We start from the raw sequence: 5,745 nt of genomic DNA on the forward strand, positions 1-5,745 counted from the left end.
CCAAACCATCATAAAATGTCTTCAAAATCAAAGAGAAATATTATTAAGTTAAATATTTCAAGGAGCTCAAGAGAGGAGGGACCATAGTAGAAGGGTATTATTAAGGGAGAAATGGCAACAATGGGGGAACTTTAAATGGGAAAACAATGGTGGAAGAGTTAGACAGTGAGAGATGACTCAGCAGTTAAGAGCATGGACTGCTTGTGCAGAGGACCCGGGTTCTATTCCCAGCACCCATATAGAGGCTATGAACTGTCCTTAACTCCAGTTCCACGGGAATCCAACACCCTCCTCTGACTTCTGCTGCATTGCACGACACATGTGCACTCACATAAATGCAGACAATACACTCATACACATAAAATAAAAACAAAAAGTAAGATATTTTTAAAAACCAGAGAGAACCATATTATTCCAACAATCTACTGACAAATTATAGATACAACTAGTTCAAGGAACAAAATATATGTCTAGTCAAGGTTTATCTGAGAAGGTTTGGTTTTTGCCCAAGCTTTATCTACACAGCACATGGTAATTAAAAGTATCAGACTGGTGAAACTAATCTTCTTGACTGTTTAACAGCTACACTTTGAGTCCTATACTAAACTGGTCAAAGAGATTTAAAGGCAGTTTTTTCTCCTTGCCCTCCATGGTCAACTAAATTCCAGGGGATCATTTCTCAAAATTTCCTGTAACTGTGGTGAGTCACCCATCCTCTTGTTTATGGAGGCCATGGAAACCCCACCAGATGGGTTTGAATGAGGGTCCAATTTACGAAGAAGAGAGTCAACTCAGAGGAAACATTTCCTTCATGCTTCCAAGAGAAGCCAGCCATTGTGAAGCAGAAATTTGACTTATCATCACAAATATGGAACTGTTAAAAGAAAGGAGCCTGGGTCTCCTCCCAAGGCCATCTGACCCCTGAGGAACAGCTCCTCAAAAGACTAAGAGTAAAAATAAATTTGGTTATTTGGGCCAACTCTATGGTCTTAAACATCCAAAAAGAAAGTAGAATCGAAGATTAAATTCATCAGTATACTTTTTAAAGAACCTGTGTGTAGAGCTAAAGACTACATAACAAGAAACAGTGCCAGACAGGTGTGTTCCCCAGGGGTTCTGTTTCCTATAAGGGGTGGGGTCTGCTGCAGAGAACTGACCACATGTGGAGAGTTAGTCGTGGAAGGAGGGGCTTGTGGCACCATCTTGAGATGGAAGCAGTGAGACCCCAATCTAAAGGACTATTGGAAACCGATTGCTGCTAGATCAGCTGCTGGAGCTGATCTTCCTAAAACAAGGGGCTCTAGATAGGCTGACTAAAATCAATGGATGGACTTGCACTGGGGACTGGCTAAGGACACTGACAACACAGTGGGCAGTAAGAGGGATGACGGAGTATATGGGCTCCAGTTCAGGGGCGGGGAGCTATGGGAAGGTGCCATTTGGAACCCGGGTATAAAGATGAAGAAGATGGTTTGGGATGTTCTGTGGGAAATACACACACACACACACACACACACACACACACGAATACACATACACACACAAATCAATAAAAAAATACAACCATGGGCCTGGAGAAATGGCTCTAGCAGTAAAGCGCACTGACTGGTCTTGCACAGGACCTGGGTTTGATTCCCAGTACCCACATGGTGACTATGAACCATCCTTAACTCCAGTACCAGGGGAATTCAAAGCTCTTTTCTGGCCTCTGCGGCATTGCATGACGTGGGAACACTCACATACACAAAAGCAATACACTCATACACATAGAATATAAAAAAAAAACACATATTACCATTATATTAATCATTTGACTATTTCATGTGGGCAACCAATGTATATTTTCACAATATAGTAGATTTTGTGTTGATGTGCTTAATATTTTGGGGTTCAATTTATTTTCATTTTTGTTAAATTAAAAAGTATTTCATATATGTTGATTGTACTTAGTCAAAGCTCTTTTCTGGCCTCTGCGGCATTGCATGATGTGGGAACACTCACATACACGAAGGCAATACACTCATACACATAGAATAAAAAAAAACAACAACACATATTACCATTATATTAATCATTTGACTATTTCATGTGGGCAACCAATGTATATTTTCACAATATAGTAGATTTTGTGTTGATGTGCTTAATATTTTGGGGTTCAATTTATTTTCATTTTTGTTAAATTAAAAAGTATTTCATATATGTTGATTGTATTTAGATACTCTCCCCTATCTGTACCTCATTTATTACTCCTACCCAATTTCACATTCTCTCTGTCTCTCCCTCTCTTTCTCTCTCCATATATATATATTCAGACATTCACTGGATCTTGGTCAACTTATGAAGCTTTTCCATCCATGAAAGAGAAACTTTCTCCCTTTCCTTGAAGCCTGTTGTGGCCAATACTTCCTCAAATATCATTGGTGTTTCTTACCACCCTCTCCATGTCTATGCTGGGATTTTACCTGTCTTGAACATATGTGGGACTTGTACATGCTGTCACCAATGCTGTGATTTCATGAATTACTTCCTAATTATCTATAAATCTCTCTTTGTGTTATTCCACCATCTGTGACTCTTAATATATTTGTTTGCTTTTCTGCAACAATCCCTGTGGCTTCGAAGGAAGAATCTTCCTATAGGTATCTACTTGGAGATAGATACTATGTAGTCTAATTTTCTGCACATTAGTCACTTATGGGTCTTTTTATGATTCACCACGTGCTGCACACAGAAGCTTCGTTACTGACAAATGAAAGATGTATTTGTCTACTGGCATAACAATTAGTCATTTGGAGTAAATTTAATATTATATGTATTTATCAGAATAATAGTATGAGGCCCTCTCCTATGACCCCTAAGCCTCATATCCAAGCCAGATATGGGCTTTACCTTATGAAGGACACCTTAAGTCAAATTAGAGAGTGATTGTTAACTCCCAAAATATTTGTGTCACTGTTGCACATACCTTGCCAGATTAGTTTTGTTGTAGCTCACAGGATTTAAATCCAGATAACGCTGATGATCAGTTTTCTTTATGGTAGCATACAAAGCACCTTCCAGCCCTATGAAGACTAGTCAACAGAGATGAGGCTTTGAAGTCAGTACCAGCTTGATCTTCCTTCTTTCTTCTATAGCTCACAGGTGTAGTGTCTTCAGCAGCTGCATCTTGTCATTAAATTCTGGTGGGATTAGTATCTAGAATGTATGAAGAACTCAAAATACTAAACATCAAAAAGTATACAACTCATTGAATATGGGGCAAGGAGCTGGACAGGCAGTTCTCCAAGGACAGAACAGAAATGTCTAAGGTCTTTTAAAATCTCGTACATCAGTAGTCATAAGGAAAATTTAATTTAAACCATTTTGTGATTTATTAATCCATTCACCATGGCTAACTTCCAAAAACAAAGAACAAACTGGGTGTGGTGGAACACACTTTTAATTCCAGAATGGAGAGTGGGAGCTGGGCCCAAATTCCACCCGTTGGTCAGGAACTATTGGTAATTTATAGGTTCTGGGTCAGTGTTCTTCAATGGTGTGGCCCCAGGTATGTCACTTTCTCTCTGTGGGTGGCCCCTTATTCAAGTGTTTATGTTCAGTTCAGTGCAATTATTTTTTTATTTGGGTTAAAAACTAAACAAGAAACAAATATCTGAGAAGAAAATATTGGGTAGGTTATGAAAGAATGGACTTGCAAGGACTTCTAGGAGAGAAGCATAATTTGATATAAATACATTCTTTGAAATTCTCATAGAACTAATAAAAAGTGGGAAAAATTAAAAAAAAGTACATCACATGCCATTATCAGTCTTCCTCTATTTAAATGTTCAGAAATATAACATACAAATTAAAACATAAATATTGATACATGGGTAATACATGACTTTTTATATAGCCGTATTTTTTGTTTGTTTTCCAAATACAGTGTTAAGTAAACGAAAAAAAAAAAAAAAGCGAGTTAATGGTAATGATCCGATCTATACTTGGGCTGTCATTCCTTGGACGTACTGAAATGCAGCTTCATGTTCGTTCTTTTGCATTTAATAGTGACAGGTCAGATGTCTTTAGGAATTCATGCATTTTTTTTGTAGATCCATTTCATTTAGCTTTTTGCACATGTATCAGTGATTTCTTTAATGACAATTTGTATTTCATTAAAGTATCTTTTAACAATTTCTTCTCACCTGTATTTTTATTAATTTGTTTTTACTAGCACTTTTTTGGTTCCCTTGCCCAGTATTTGGTCAGGGTTTTCCAATGGATAGAGTGATGGATTTCATGTAATGTTTTATATTCTATGTTTCGATTTTTTTCTTTTCTGTTGGTTATTTTTCACCATCTAATGTACAGTGAATAACATAGTAGAAAGAATGGTTAGATGTTTTCAGTACTAGTTAATGTAGCAGCAACCATAGGTTAAAAATTAAAACTTATCTCCCTAGATTTGTGATTTTGACATTTTACTATCCTTTTGAAATTTACTATCTTTGAAAATTACAGATAATGATAAAAATTGAAGACACTGGCACCTTTAGTCCCAGTACTCGGGAAGAAGAGGCAGGCAGATCTCTGTGATTTCAAAGCCAGCTGTGTCTATATAGTGAGTTCCAGCCCAGCTGGGATTACAGGGAGACCCTGTATCAAAAAAAAAAACCAAAACTAAAACTAAAACACAAAAATATACTCAAGAATACCAAGATGAACTTGATGGAAAAAATATCGAAGATATGATGATAAATTATTATATTTACACAAAAATATGGATACACAACAATGCATATTGATACATGTGTAGATAGATTCATAGCTACAGGAAACGTAGTTGTGTTCCCAGGACTGTGGTTTCTGAAGACAGTACACTATTTACTAGTTTATTATGGAAATAAATTCAATCTGTCTTGCTTTCTAAGGATTATGTGATAATTTGTTTCAAGAGTTGCTGCATGATAACTGATGAACCCATAGTAAACTATCAAGGCACCATTAATATTAGTCACACTATGAATGAATAATGCCTCGTGCAAAATTCATAATCGACATCAAAAGGTTGATTTGTTTTATTTACTGAGTGCACTAAGAATGAATTTCAATGTAAAGTAGAAGTGCTGGGCATCAGTCCCCTGCTAATTCAAAACAGCCAATCCTGAATTTTTGAAATTAACTATATTTTGATTAATAAGATGATTACATGGAAGTCCAGTGAATTGCTAACATTTTATTAAACTAAAATTTTAAATATTCTTGTAGGTATTGTTGAATGATATTAATAAAATTTTTCTGTAAACCTAAAGAGTGAGGTAAAATAATCATTAAAAAGTTATAAATATATTTATATGTTCATTCAAGGCTGTAATAAATTTTAGTGTTTCTCTTTGAAAATGCATATTGACTTCCAAATTGTCTGTTAATGTAAAAAATTCTGTTTCTGTTTCTTTAGTTCTTTTTTTTTTTTTGGTCTTTTTGAGACAAGGCCTCCTCTTGCCTTAGCTGTCCTGGAACTCACTGTGTAGACCAAGCTTGCATTATCCACCTCCCTCTGCATCCAGAGTGCTGGGATTAAAGGCGTGCACCACCACGTCTAGCTTCTTTAGTTCTTTTAAGATACATTTTGAAAAAAATGCATTGAATTTATTTTGAAACTTAAAGCTGCATATAAGTTGATATTTTAATAAACCAATCATGTGTTTAATGATTTAACAAAGAAATTCTTTGAAAAAATACTGTCTTCTTTACAAATAGAAACTC

The sequence above is a fragment of the Nannospalax galili genome, unplaced genomic scaffold (assembly GCF_000622305.1).
Source record: "Nannospalax galili isolate Female #2095 unplaced genomic scaffold, S.galili_v1.0 scaffold3699, whole genome shotgun sequence".
In the NCBI taxonomy this organism is placed as follows: Eukaryota; Metazoa; Chordata; class Mammalia; order Rodentia; family Spalacidae; genus Nannospalax; species Nannospalax galili.